The following is a 16836-nucleotide window of genomic DNA, read 5'->3' on the forward strand; positions in this document are numbered from 1 at the left end:
TTATCAAGCCAAACCTAATTAGTATAGATGCAATGGCTATAGAAAAATTAGAAATAAAAAATAAGAATTAAGTTATTTCAAAAAATATATATTATAGGCAAAAAATGTTAATACATTGTAAAGTTGAAACTTTCTTATATATGTATTTTTGGTATAAAGAAAGGTTGTAGCTTGAGAACAGAAGAGAAGATTATAGATACTAGATTCAAACCCTTACTTATTGGATATTACTATTAAAGTGGCAGTGTAAACCAATTGAAATAAATTTTCTTTTATGTTTTGATCATTACCTCCCAAATAATTTTCTTCTTTCATCACAAGTTTGATTGCCTTGTTCCTCGCCATGTCACTAAAATTTGACATATCAAGCCACAAATAATGCTCATTGAATTTAATTTATCAAACTCACTAATTAAACTTTTTATTTATCAAATTATTATATACTAATAATTATTAATGCATCAATACAACTACCATGGACATCCATTTCATTGAATTTAATTTATTAAGCTCACTAACAGAATACATTTTTAGGTTTTTATTAAATTAATATACAATTTTTATTAAAATTTTAAATCATGTTATTTTTTTATTTTTTATCACATCATTTTCAGATCATATTACTTATTATATTTTAAATTATTAAATCTAATTTTGTTATTATTTATTATTATTATAAGTTTCTTTCACTAAAGCTTCATAAACGTCATTAAAAAAAAAAAAGTGTTCGTCAGCAGGCACGCAGACCAGAAACTCATGAATTAAAAACCAAAACCCGTACATTTTTAAAAAGATAAAGGTAATATATTATTCCATAGAGGAAGATACATGAGCAGGATGACTTCGAAAATTTATATTGAATTCCATGTTTATCAAAAAAAAAAAAAAGTCCACAGGCTTGAAATATGGAATCGAACACGTAACTCCTTTGATGTAACAGGAGCCCATAATTAATCATAGTATCTAAAATAATCAAATAAAAGGAATTATATTCTTATCTCATATATTTATCTTCAAGAAAGCTTAAATAAATAATAAATGAAGATATCAGAAAGTAAAAAAAAAAAAAATAGTACCAATAGCTGGTAACGTATTAAACAGGTCTTATTTTGTTAATTTTAAAAAGATAATCTTAGTTCATTCAATTCATAGTAATCACAAATGTAAAAAAATTAGTAAAAGGCGGCTCGAATATTTGTTTTTCAGTTTTCTCAAATAAGTCTAAGTAACCATTCAAAAGAAAAAAGTTTTAAGTAAGTATTTTTTTATAAATTACATAATTCAATTTATGGACACCTAATTTCATTTGAAATTATTTAAATTTATGTGATTTTCATGCTTAATTTGTATGCCTTAATTTGGGTCATTTTAGAGTTTTAATTGGATTTATCTTGTAGGATCATTTGAGCTTTTTCATTTTAGGATCAATTTAATTTTGTTGGGTGTAATTCAAAGTTGGATCAATACCAAAAGTATAACTTCTATCAATGAAATTTTTCATCAATAAAAGTAAATTTTTTTGTTGATAATACTTTTATCGATAAAATTACAAACAAAAAATTTTCATTAGTGCTAAGCAAGTCAATGATGTCTTTCTGTTAGTAAAATTGAATTTTTGTCGATAATTATTGATGAATTTTATTAACAAAATTTTTCGTCAGTAAAAAATCTGAGTAAAATCCTTTGGCAAAAAATTCATCCATAAAAACCGTTGATAAAAATTTTGTCAATAAAATTCATCGATCATAATAAAATTCCTTCGATAATAATCAAATTTCATCAGTAAAATTCATTAGTAAAATTATAATTTCATCCATAATTTGATTCATTTCATCTATAATTATTTAATAAACATGAAAATTAAAATTAAAACATATGTAATTCTTTAAAAAAAAACCTTATTATTTCTATTAGTATTAATAAAAATAAAAAAATCACATATCAAATCCACATAACATTCTTAACATAAAAAAGTTAACATTCTTAACATCTTTAACATCCAGAAAATATAATACTAAAAAATATTCATAACATCCATAAAAATACCTATAATATCCACAAAAGTCTTAAAAAAGAACTCACTATATTGTTGCATCTCTTAATCCAAAATCAGTGTTACCATCGTAATGTCTAAAAATTGTGTTGATAGAAATTGTCTTGACCCTATCAACTACATCATCTGATCCAGAAAGACCTAAGCTTAATCTTCAACTTAGTATTTTACTCATCAGTCTATTTTTGTATCTAAGGATGAAGAGGTAAAGGTTGAGGAGGCACTGATGATAGATCACAATAGAGTAAGATATTGCTACTAAAGCAATGGATTGACATAAGTAAAATAGGTTCTTAAATCTATTTGTAGATCCAAAGCCATATATATGAGTGTGTTTAGCTTTAACCCCTTCAATAGCTTTAGTCCATGCCTGTGGATCAAAATTTGTATGATTGGAAAAGTCTTCACTATATTTTTGAGATAATGCAATTGTATAGTTTTCTTACAAAAAGTTTAAAACAATTATCATTCCAACACAAGTACAATATTATTGCAACAACACATTTCAATTCCATTCATCCTACAATGTTTAGGCTTTCAATTACTACACAATAAAGATAATTTATCAAAAATCATAATACATAACTAGAATCATAAAATAAAATACACAATAGTTTTCACCTTTATAAAGTCATTGCATCTCAATAAACACAAAACACTATATAGTTCAATACCATTCATCCCTCAATGTTTAGTCTTTCAATTATTATACTATCTATCTATTTCATCAACAATCACAATACACAATCAGAATCACAAAGCAAAATAAGCAATATTTATACCTTTCACAAATATGATCTCATTGTAATATACTATAAAGATAGTTCATCAACAATCATAATATACAACCAGAATCACAAAGCAAGTTACACAACAATTTTTACTTTTCATAAAGTTTTTGAATCTCAAAACACATAACATGTTATCTATTTCAATAAAGCAAAACAATAATTTGAAAATATTCACAAAATCATTGAAAAGTCACATACACTTACAACTTTGAACTTGTCATCAATGAAATCACCACTTCTTCCTAAACATCCATGAGTCCGATTGAACACTTTTGTAAAAGTGGGTTCTCTTGCAACTCAAATGACTGCATTCATTTAGATACATTGAATGAAATATGCAATAATAAAATTTATATAAAATTGACATTTGATGAAAATAATAACATTCCATTCTCTTTTAAAGAATAGGAAATTAAATTGCATAGCCAATGTGTTATGTAATACTTTTTTTTTATTGCATCCGATGATTTTGTTTGGCTTTTTCGAAGATGTTTTGCCATTTTGGAGTGCTCCATACATTCTTAATAAGAGCATCATAAATCAAAGCTATGATCCACCTCCGCTCCATCCCTCTGTAGCCTATAATGTTATCAACTCCACACTCTTTCATTGTCAATTTCCTCTCATCAAACAACAAGTCTTTTAAATGATTCTTGGAAATATTGTTCCATGCTCATTGAACTAAATCATCATTTGACTCAGCCCACTGACATTTTTTCTAACATAAGTAATAGTGAAATACAATAAGTGGTTTATAATAATTTAATCTTTTCATTCAAATCATATAAAAATATATACAAAAAAATAAATATTCAATTACTATCTTAAATTTATCAAATATCATAGACTTCACTAGCATAGAAACTTTACCCTATGTCGATCAAGTACCAGTAAAATTCACTTAAATTATTCCTAAAATTGTTGACCTAACTGTCAATTGCTAAAAAAACCAACAACATCCATTTTTTAGTAAGATTACTTAAATTGTACGAATTCTTTAAAAAATAAATAACAATAAGGAAAAATTAATTGTAAAAAGTATCTTATACCTTTCTCTTAGTGGAGTAATCCATAACCGTTTGTTTAGATTTAACGGAGTCAGTAATCATTTATTTGCTCCCTTAGTCCTTTGCCTTCTTGTCATACCCTTTTTTTTTTTTTCTCTAAGTGGTAGTTTGTCAGCAAATGATGGATTTATATCATGCTCCATCGATGGATCATCTACCAACGGTGCGAAAAATAATCCATATGGTAGATCATGCTATATGAGTGATGAAAACTACCTGTATTGGCTATCATATTATGGTGGCATTGTTGATAATCCAATACATGAATTATCTCTCATCGATCTTATTGTAAAACCACTTCGATGAATAGATTTTTTTGCATGATATCCCATCATATCTATCACATAGAACATTAACATTTCGTAAGAATTTAAAAAGTACAAAAATAACAAACATATATAATATTACTTTAGTATTAGAATATTAGATGAAATGAGCAAAATATATACAAATAAGCATATCAAAACATTATAATGAAAATAAGCCAAATCAACTAATATATTTAATGTTACATATGTTGACCACATTAAATAAATATTAGATATACCATTAAAAATATAATAAATACATCAATCACTAGTAGAGTAAGCAAACTCTTGTGTTTCATCATCATCATCATTTTCTTTTTCATCATCATCATCATCATTGTTTTGTTCTTCTGCTCGAATCGCTTGTTCATAATCACCAGCAACAAGAATTGTAAAATTATCAAGTTCTTTTGAGATAGTAACATTATATGGAATAGAAATTTTAACTTCTTGGTACATATTTTCATTTAAATCAGTTGTTTGTTCTTCATCTTTATCATTATTAGTTACTCGATATGTACTCTTTACTTTTGTTTGAAGACTACTCGCCAATCATTTCGATCTCTTCTTTTAAATGGATAACTTGCCTAGAAAACCTGATATACTTGTGAAGTTAAGACAAATTGTTCATTGCTAGTAAGTATTGAGTTGTGTTTAATTTCAACAAGATCATGACGAGGATTTACCCTTACCCTTTTTTTGTGTTAAACCAATGACATTTAAAAAGTACAACTTTATTATCTACTCCAAAATACTCAACTCAATGATATCTTCTAAGATACCATAAAAGTCATGCTCATAATCATTGTAATTTCACACATACCCTATAATTCATCATCTTTTGACTTTGGCCATAGGTAAATGGTATGAAACTTAGAACCATTCACAAAGTAACCTTTGAAACACCTAACTATGCATCTAGAGCCATAAACTATCTCAAGTAGACGATGATCCATTTTGCCATTTTGCTCTTCAACCTATCAAATCATAAAACATTCAAATTAATAATTGTTTTAATTATATAAAAATATTATTTCTATTCATAAATGCTATTATGTTCTGAACTTACAAATTATCTTAATCATTGTGAAAATCTTGCATCATATGTTTTTTCCAATTCTGCATCACTTATATTCAAAAATTATGTTCTCATTGAGTCATCAAATATCTTATCATTATAAATTATGCATTTGAAATATTTAAAAAACAAACTAGAAGCATATGAGCTATCATGTTGACATAGTGCTTACTTAATGTAAGGATTTATCTATTCATAATTCAATAAAACATACAAGAGGGCCTTAGTATGTGTATTTATTAATAGCCATCGAGACTTATTTTATGGACCTAATGTTGGACTAGGATGAGTAAAAATTGAAAAAACGTCTTTTAGATTCCCCGACTCCCCCATCATTATTATGTGACTCGATTCAATTTTGTTAACACATTTGAATCAAAATATAAAGAGCAAAAAGTGGATATTTCTTTAATAACATATACCATACATATAGATGCTTCAATGAATGCTCGATTGGTGCATTTTTTCTAAAGATGATGAAGAAACCTAGATGATGAAGAAACCTAGTCATCATCATTGTATAACATAATATAAATGCTATTAACTAAAAATTAAACTAATAAATGTTGATGTCTAAAAACTAAAAGATATTACCTTTCATAAGGCATCCATTGATAATAAATAAGTTCACTAATTTTTGCCTCATTAGGCAAGTGAATCAACAAATGCTCTATAAAATCAAATATACTTAGAGGAAAAATCTTTTATATTTTGCATATTGTTTCTAAAATGTTTTTTTTCCAACACTTTTATATGATCTACAAGTAGTTTCATAAAACATAATCCTTTGAAAAAATGAGATAGCTCAATAATAGCATCCCAAATAGAGTTAGGCACCAAATTACGAAAAGCAATTGAGAGCAATCATTGTATGAAAACATGACAATCATGACTTTTCATCCCATAAAACTTGCAATCAGCCATGTGTATACATTGAGTTATGTTAGATGCAAAACTATTAGGAAGTCTTAATTATTTAACCTATACATAAACATCTCTTTTATGCATTTTGGTTAAAGTGTAAAAAGCTTTAGGTATGAAAACTTTCCCATTCATTTCAACTAATTCCAACTTGGGTTGCTTTGTAATATACCTGAAGATCTAGACTAGCCTCTGCTTTATCTTTGGTTTTACCCTTAACATTTATCATTGTGTTAAAAATATTGTTAAAGACATTACGCTCAATACGCATCACATTAAGATTATGTCAAATAAGATTGGTATGCCAATAAGATAAGTCCTAAAATATACTTTTCTTCACCTAATTATAACTTTCACCAAAGTCGACTAACTTATGATCACTACATTTCATGCCAAATGTGATATGAAGAAAGCTATCTAACCAAGCTAAAATTTTTCACCTGATAATGGAACAATAAAGGAGTCACGGTCAACTCTTTCTTAAAATTTATATCCTTTTTTTTCTAAAAAGATTATCAAGAGGCAAAAACTAATAATGACAATAAAAAAAGTAAGGCTTCTTACCATAAGCTAATCGAAAAGACTTTCTTTGTCTTATGCAAGAAAGACACAATAAGATTTCATGAGTGGTCCAATTAGACACCATACCATATATAGAAAAATCATTAATTTTTCATAAAAAAACTGCGTTCAAATGAAAGTTTTATTTACTATAACTATTATACAACACCATTCAGCCATAATATTTTTAACTCATTTATTAAATTTCTCAAGAAAACTTCAATATTTTGACCTGAACTACTCTTTCCTAGAATGATCATATTCAATAAGATATATTCTCGCTTCATACACAACCATGGTGGCAAATTATATACCATTATCATTATTGGACAACAAGAGTATGGTTTCACATTTGGACCAAACAAATAAAAACCATCGGCAACAATCCTAATCTAACATTTCAAACTTCAATTGCAAATGATTCATGGTTGAGATTGAAATGTTTACAAGCCTTCGATGTATTTAGAATAATTTTCAATATATAAAAGAAAATCATGGTCACCTTTAATAGAAATACATTTCTATAAAAGATAAAAAAAAATTGTTTAAATTATATAAATGTTGACCAAAATACGAGCTTTTGAGGATGAGATTTTAAGGAAATCCATGTACTGATTTGTAAGAAATCTCTAGGTGAGAAGATTTTTCTAAAATTTAGAATATTTGGAATAACTTTCAATAATTTTTTTACCTTTTCTCTGTAAAAACATAAAAATGAATTTTTATAAAAGACAAAAACTAAAATACTATTTAAATTAAATTATAGGCATCATGTCATATTATATGCATTATAAGCATTGATTTTGAAGAAAATATGAATAGCTGAAGATGAGATTTTTTAGAAGTCCAAGTAGTGATTCTTAAAAGATACCTTGGTGAAAAAGTTCCTCTTAATATTGCCAAAGTATTGAAACATTTTTTAGAATTATTCAATACACAAGATTCTCATTATTTTTCAAGCAAAAAATTAAAAACAAAAAAAACAAAAAGATGTTTTTTTTTTTGTTGTAATAAGAAAATTTAAGGAAATTATTTCTAAATACCAAAGTTGAGACTACTTTTACCAAGGTTAAGAGGTAACATATAATTAATCGATACCATTTTTAAAATGAACACTATAGAAGTACTAATCATTCCCTCCATATAACCATGCTCCCAAGCCCAGCTATGTTTTTTCAAATCTAAAATTTATCTTTTTAATTAATTTAAATTAATTTTAAAATATTATTAAAATGATAAGTTTCTAAGGTGGTCAATAGCACCTAGCCAAAAAAGATTAGTGGTGACTCCCTACTTTGATTGTTTTAAAATTCTTCTAATAGTTCCAAAATCATTATAACAGCTTGATGACTCCACTAGAGATGCAATTTATTGAGAGTCAGGCAAAAATTAATTATGTATTATCCTTAATTTTGATTTAATGGTTGTAACTGGTATTCAACTTTAATTTCCTTGATTTTGATTTTTTTTATAACAATAACAATAAAAAGGAAAAAAATCACTTCCATTTCATTTTATTAAGTCATTTATTCATCTATTATTTTATGTTTTGTATATATTATTCTTGATAAATAATAAGGCATTTAAGATTAAGGTTCTAATGTTATATTCCCTCATAAACACAATGGCACGTTTACATAATGCATGAGCTCTATACCCAAGCTCTATCCCTTTTAAGAGGAAGTAGAGTACTTATACTTTCATGAGATGATAAACCTCCTTAATAGCAAGTGAAATGCTCTCACTCTGAGCCTTTTCTGTTTATAACCTATAATGGGTTAGGAATGGAATACCCCATTGGTCCCACATGGATGACAGTGAAGAATAATTTAAAGACCTTTAGACGTGTATAGAACCAAATCAAACATATAGTAAACGATAAGGAGACAACCATAATTAGTGTCATGCAAATCTTTTTGCAAAAATTATCTAAATCAGGACACATGAAGGCACAGTTTGATGCACCACTCATTTCTATGGATGATAATATGAACAACTAGAAATTTTAAAGACAAGGACCTTTTTCAATAAAAGAACTATTCAATATGTTGTTTAATTTGAGCTAATTCTTTTTATGCATGTGCAAGGTTTGCATTTTCAGTAATTTTTTCTTTCTTTTTTCACATTTCCATAAAATTTTTTTTGTTTTAAACTTTGGTGCTTACAAAAAAGGGAAAAGGAAACTTTTTTAAACATTTTTGCATTTTCAATAATAACAATTATATTTCATTTTGCTTGCTTTTTTAGAAAATGATTATAATTAATTTCTTTATTTTTGAAAAAATATTTGAATTCTTGTCATTTGTGTGTGTTTTTTCCCTTTAAAAAAGAAAAAGAAATTGTTTTACTTTAAATGTTATTTTACTACTTGCATTTCAAGTTATTTGATTCTATTCCATTTCATCATATTTCACGTTCACAAATAACACGATATTTGCATGCATTTCATTTCACATAAACCTATCTCATATTGCATGTAATATGTTAGTGCATTCTACGTAAGTATGTTCCATCATTCATTCTTTATATCCAGAAGCTTCATTTCATTCAATAAAGATTTTTTAAAAAAAGTATTCATATTTAAAATAAGAAATAAACGTATTTCTTTTACCTTTTGTACAAAATGTAAAATTATTCATTTACTATCCCTTTTGAGCCTATAATGATTTCTTTGCAAGAAACTTAGATACTAAGTATCACTCTCCACGTTAGGGGCAACGTTTGAAAAAAAAAATTTATTTGCAAAAGAAAAATGGGAGTCCCAAATGATTAGAGCTAAGCCCATGATATATAACGCACCAGGATACAAGACTTCAACCATGTCCTCGACCAAAAGTCGTTGCTCAATTATATTAGTAACAAATGTACCAACTTCGCTAAAAGGAGGCAAATTTCTCCGTAGCCCTACTTGTTCCCTAGCCTTGCAGCATAGCATACATAACTTACTGCAGCAACTTACACTACTAATACCAACTTTCCTCAACCTCATAATCTCAGCTGAAGCTCACTAGTTTATAAATTTCACAACTACATGAACTAGCAATTAACACTGCCTATTAATACATAAATTATCGCCAAAATTCAACATCAAGATATAGATGTAAAACAAAATTACTAATTATTCATTCAACATTTAGATTAAAATTACTTACATGACAGGGTCGGATAAAATGACCCGCAAAGAATCAGCAGACTCGCTCGAAAATGAAACATCTTTCCTCCCACTAAGCCCACATCCACCACCACCATTACTATTCTCCACCTTGCAAATACTGCGCGTAATCGTCACCGCATTCGTCACCGCGTTCTGATAATTATTACTCTCTCTCACCCCTTGCCCCACAAAACTCCCTCCTTTCACCACCAATTCCCTGCAGCTCCCTCCCACTTTCCAACAATAACTATAGAGAAGGGTATTTCTGACCTTTCTTACTTTCCTACTTATGTTCCAGGAAAGCTTGCTGTGAATTTTCTAACACTACAAGGTTATTTTATTTATTTATTTATTTTATTTTACCGTTTTGTATTTCTTTTTATGAGCATAGGGGCAGAATTTGATGTTAGAAAAAAGCAATTGTCGCACTCTGAGGTTCTTTAATATATACTTTTGCTGAATCTGAAACAAAAATGAAAAATTATTGAAAACTTTTGTGCTATTTCCTTCATTTCATTATTAATAAGAGTGTTAGCATTGAATCAATTAAAATTAATTTTGAGAGATAAAACCTACTTAACTAAAATAGTAAAGGGATTAATTTAATTTTGAAACTAATAATTGATTTATTGAAAATTAATTAGGAAAAAAAATACAATGAAGGGGTTGAATTAAACTCAAAAATCCATTTTTTTTGTTTTCAGTCAGTCCAATCTAGCTTTGATGTGTAGGTTTTTTGTTTTAATTTCTCAAAGAAAATTAATATTTATATCTTTATTATTAATAGGATAAATTACAAATACATACTCTTTGGTTAGAGTTCAAATAAATTTAGGGTTTAGGATTTTGTGTTTTCTTTTGTTAATTTTGAAATCAACTTTATTAATGGGATGAAAATTAAGGAAGGAATAGAGATTTCAAACCAAAAAAAAAAAAAATGCGCTTTCAACTTCAAATTAACGCGAAAATGGTTAGACAGGTTAATTGGCATTTTTTAAACCTTAAAAAGTTATATTTATTTTGGTTTACCACATGTTAAAATTTTGTAATTTATCATATTACTATTTTTAATTATATATACTATATTGAAATATTAATTTCATAGTGCCATAAATTTTGTATTAATATTTAAAAACATAAAAGGACATTGAATATAAATGAAATAAGAGAATAATAGTGCTCTCCCCGTATAATAAATCATATTTTGTTTGCATATTTTTACATGCCTAAAAAATGTTTCATTAATTTAAAAAGTAAAAAAAATTCATTTTTACTTTTTTATTACCATTTAACTATATGAAAAATCCTTTTTCTATTTTTCAATATGAGGGTATTTTGAAAAAGAAAATTTTTAATTAATAAAAGTCAAAATTGGACTAAAAATTTCTGAACATTTTCGCAAAATCAAAACAAGATACCACAAAAGGGAGTAAAGCTGCTTAACTCTACCAAAAGTTAAAATTTTTTTAGAATGATTGAAAATTACGTTTAATTGGCATTTTTTCCTAATATTATTCATCCATGGACTTATGAACATCACTTGGTATAAGTATGTGCGCCTTCATTTCCAATTGGTGAAAAAAAAGCTACTGCTTGGCTGAATCAGGGAAACTCAACTTGCACGGTTAGATTCTTAATGGAAATTGGAATCATATATAGCAATAACATAGGGTTGCCCACGTTGGATTTTGAATTCCAAACATGCTGAATATCACCGCTTAATGATGACTACATGTCTTATTCTCATGACCTCTAATAATAACTTGGTTACAGTTTATTTAGTACAGTATTGTAGCACTAAAGCTTTTTAAATTTGACTAGTAGTCAAGCTGAGTATAGAGTGCAGCAGGCAAGCGTGGTTTAGCCAGTGCATGTAATGGTTTTGCCAAGAAGAGATCATCTTCCGATTCAGAGAGGTCAATTTTCGATTCATTCGGTGGTACGTTCCATTTAAAACCTTGAATCAGCCTGGCAAACAGCATTGCAGTCATTTCAGTCCCAAGAGCCACGCCTATGCACCCACGCCTTCCGGTACTAAACGAAATGAACCTCAGTTCTGGCTCTGTCAGATCAACTTTGTCACTCAAACCATCATTCAGATGCCGCCCAGGTTTGAATTCCAATGGCTCGTCCCAAACTTTCGGGTTCCGGCCTAGGCCTGCTCGGCTGAGCAGGACATGACTACCTTTAGGGATGAAGTAGCCGGCAACTGTGGCATCGGCTATTGACACGTGAGGAACGTTGAAGGGTGCAATGGGGTGAAGCCGAAAAGCTTCCCTTGCACAAGCCTTTATATAATTGAGTTTTGGAATGTCAGCTTCTTGAACCCATCTCTCCTTTCCAACAACACTGTATTTCCTGGCCTTTTTGGAGAATTTCAGGTTTGTTGAGCATCTCTGCCATAGCCCATTCTGCTACATTAGCAGGATTATCCACTGTTTCAAGCATCAATTCCTGCATGTATACCAAACAAGGATCACCATACTTAATTTAGTTAACCAAAAAATTTTATCCATCACCACCAAATACCATCGATCGTTCGTGATTATTAAATTTGTACGTAACATTAATTAAAAATTAGCTCCATAATCCTTCCATTTTAGTACACAAGTTGATTAATTTAGTTAATTTTAGGATAAATTATGTCAGAGGTTTTTATATTTTATGAAAATTTAGAATTTAATCCTTGTACGGTAATTTATACAAATTTAGTTATCGTATTATTTTGAATTGATAATATTAATTCAATCATTAATTTTGTAAATTTTATATAGTTAAAAATATTGATGCAGCCATTGACTCTATTAATGTGGTGTTAACATGCTGACATTAATACTTTTAACGGCAAAATATTAACAAAATTAGTGATTAGATTAAAATTATCGAATTATATAAGAACTAAATTTATATAAATTATGATATAGATATTAAATTTTCACAAAGTATAGTAACCACATGCAAGCTAAAAGGTAGAATTGTGTTTAAACGTGTAATTAAGAATCTCACCGTGCATTGGGCTTTGATCTCTACAACTGAAAATGCTGGCTTCCCATTTGAATCCTTTGCTGAAATGAAGGCATCAAGAAGGTCTTCAGGCTCATTCTTCTTCCCTTCTCTCCACTGTTGTACTCTCTCATCAATAATCGGATCATGGTAACTGTTGACAATTTTCAGAGCCTTAGTCACAATCTTCTCATGACCCTCCAAATCTAATGCTCTCAGCCAAGGCACATAGTCTGATAGGATGAAAGAGTAAATGTGCATGAGAACAGTAAAGAGAGATTCGACGTGCTCTTCTTCTTCATGTCCAGGCCCACCATCTTCTTTGCCCTTTCCAAAGTATCTTTTGTTGAATATCATCCTCCTGATGACATTTCCTGTATATTGCCTGGTTGCAAGTCTCAGGTTTATAACGGATGCATTCGAAATATCAGCTTCATTGTTGATGCATTGGTTGTAAATGAACCTAACAAGATTATTAGCCTCTTGGTTTCTCTTTGGAGTAACCAGCTAAGTCTTTGTGGACTAATTATGTTTGAAACAACCAATTTTCTCATTTTCTTCCATTGATCTCCCCATGGCACAAACGCTATTGACAAGAAACCACGAGAAGCATAATCAGTTGCCATCGTAATAGGCCTCGATGCAAAAACTGCATCATGTTTTTTCAAGAATTCTTGAGCAATTTCAGGTGAAGTGACTGGAATGACATGAATGTTTCCCAGGGGGATACAAGCAATATCGGTGTCCTGTTGTTTCATGAGGCCAAGAATCCACCTGAAGGCAGGCTTGTTTTTCCATAATTCAGGGAGGTTTCCAATGCTGGCGAGGGAGTTGGCCCTGGTGGGATAGGTGCTTGGTTTGGGTTCTCATTTCTAGTGTTGCCTTTCAATTTGAAAACGACAAGGAGTGCAAACAGAAAGACTAAGACATGTGTTGAATGAAATAAAAAAAGGCTAGAGACGGTAAAATCATGAGAGTTACCCCAATAAGGCAGCAGAGGAAATGGGGAGGAAATATTAGTGGAGGAGTTCTCCATTTCCTAACAATTAAACACAACTTTTCTTCTGTCCGTCTGTCTATTTGTATACTTGTCTGCACAAAATGGACGATAGGTCGATCTATATATAGAGATTAGAGAGAGAGAGAAAGGTTTAAACATTGTTTTGACATTCATTGTACTTTGTTAAAAATTTAAGAGCTTGTTAAAATCGCTAGATAGTAAGTGTCATTCTGTTTGTTATTTTGGTATCTCTTTCTTTCACATTGATAGATTTTTATGGACGAAATTTTTTTATCGGTAATTATTGAAAGATTTTCGATGGTTTACAGACAAAAATTAAAAAATAATTTAAAAATTTTTTATCAATTACCTACCGATAAAATACTAACGAAATTTATTGTGAAAAAAAATCATTGGTAATTCGTAGGTGAAGTTGCCATGAGAAAAATGAGGATTTGGTGCATTTTTTATTGATGAAATAAATTTGTCAATAATCCATCACTAAAAGCTTTGTTGATGGATTTATTTAATGTGCAAAACATTTTCGATTAAAAATATATATATTTGGAATTAAATTGGAGGATTATTTTTTAATTACCGAAAAAATATGTTCGTAATCAGTCGTTAAAAATAAAAAATATTGACGGATTTCATTGGTATCCATCATTAAAAGTTAAAAAATTTTTGAATTATCGACAGAATATCCGATGATAATCTATCGATAAAAGTCAATTAAATTTAAAAATCTCATTCCATTGAAAACCCCAACTTTCATTTCTCTCCTATCCTTTTTTCAGTCCTTGTCATTGACCTGTGCCCGTGCTGCGCTGCCCTCTCCTCACCGCCACCAACCCTTGATCTCATGAGCCAATGACCTTAAGCCCTTAAGCCTGTGACTGTCAGCCCTTGAGCCTTTGAGCCCGTGACTGCCCGTGACCACCGACCCTTCAATTGGTTTAGAACTCATCATCTTTACCAAGGTATAGTGTCGTTACTTTGCTTGTTGATTTTGATATAATTTCATTAGTGAAATTTCTTGTTAACTTTTTGTAGAATACTCGTTTGGCCGAAAGCTTTTAAACCTATGCTAGAAGAGGAAGCAAAACCAATGCTGATGAATAACTAACCCCCTTGATTCATCGAGATAAAGATAAGTATTACGTAATAAATATTAAAGTAAAAATGAGGATGGATATAATTGTAAATTTTTATTGAATACAGGAATGTGGACAGGTAGTATAGCACCAACTCTGAACTCATATTTTACATTTATATATATATATAGTAAATAAATTTTTTATTAAATAATATAATTTATTATTTTAGATTAATTAGAATTCATAAATTTTTATTGAAAAAATATATATTAATGAATATTTTAAAAAATTACTTAAATATATAAGATAAAAATTAAAAAATTAAAAAAATTATTTTTTATTTTTATTTTTTTAAAAAGTTATGGGTATAAGAATTATTATTCATACCCATTAAATACTCGTAAAGATAAATATGAAGATAAATTTAAGATACCCATTGGGTATTGATATGAAAATGTGTATAATATAAAAATGTAAGGATGTTGATAGAGAATACTTTACCCTTCCCATATCCTCTCCAATGACGTCCTAATGTAACTATTTGATTATTATTTTGAGATAATGCTCAAATAAATTTTTGAATTTTATTAAAAATATATAAAAATTTAAAATTTTAATATTTTATTATATAAAATTATGAATATAATTTTTCATTTTATTATAATTAGAATCTTAACAGTATAAAATACTCAATTTTTATTAAATTTTTTAATTGAATGATTTAATTTATAAAAAAATATTTACTTACACTTTTTTCTTTTGAAAGGTTACAAAGATTTATTTGGATAAACTTGAAAACAAATAGTGGAGCCAACCTTAATTTAAAAATTATAACACTCGGACATTTTTCATTATTCTTCAAAATTTAATGTGTATAAATATAATGAAATAAAAGTTTATAACTTTAATTTCATGCAATAAGAAATTAAAAACTTTTCAATTTTGAATAAAATTCAATGAATTATTTTGATATTTGCTAATTTATTTTTTATATTTATAATGACTAGGAATTGAATGAACTACGATTTTTTTTAAAAATTAACCAAGAGTTAAATGCTTGCTTAATCAACACAACATATGGTTATTGGTACTCATTTTCTTTTTATTTTTTATTTTCTTATATCTTCATTTATTATTTAATTAAGCTTTCTTCAAGATAAATATATGAGATAAGGTTATAATTCTTTTTATTTGATTATTTTAGATATTATGAATATTTTGTTACATCAAAAGGTACAGCATGTTCGATTCCATATTACAGGCCTTCAATTCATTGATTTTTCCTTTTCGATAAACCAATTCATTGAATCCAAAGTAAACTTTCAAAGTCAACCGGCTTACGTATCTTCGTTTGTGGAAATAATATTTTACCTTTTTTTTTTTTTAAATGTGTGGATTTTGGTTTTTAATTCATGTGTTTCACGTGTGCTTGCCTGCTGATGAATACATTTTTTTTTTAAAGGTGTTTCACGTTTACAAAGTTTTAATGAAAGAAAATAGCTAATGACGGATCTTGATTAAAATTTTGAGGAATTAATTAATAATATATTTTATTTTATTCTTTTAAAAGTGTATTTTATCATATTATTAATATATATATGCAAATAATATACTAATAAAAACATGATAAGCTCATAAAATTATAAAATAAAAATACTATTATGACAATATTATTCTTATAACAATAATATGATTTACAATTAACCATAAAATTACTAATTAAATAACCATAAACTTTGACTTAACTTGTACCAAAAAAAAAAAGAAAAACACATTTGATGCTCAGTGAAAAACTTGAATCTT

General features: G+C 28.2%; 1 pseudogene; it reads right to left on the reverse strand.

Moving 5' to 3' along the window:
* Positions 1 to 11601: 11601 nt before the first annotated feature.
* Positions 11602 to 13972, reverse strand: LOC111296635 (tryptophan N-monooxygenase CYP79A68 pseudogene; annotated as a pseudogene).
* Between the last annotated feature and the right edge of the window lie 2864 nt (positions 13973 to 16836).

Source organism: Durio zibethinus, chromosome 12 (assembly GCF_047325235.1).
Source record: "Durio zibethinus cultivar Kanyao isolate XHJ-2024 chromosome 12, ASM4732523v1, whole genome shotgun sequence".
In the NCBI taxonomy this organism is placed as follows: Eukaryota; Viridiplantae; Streptophyta; class Magnoliopsida; order Malvales; family Malvaceae; genus Durio; species Durio zibethinus.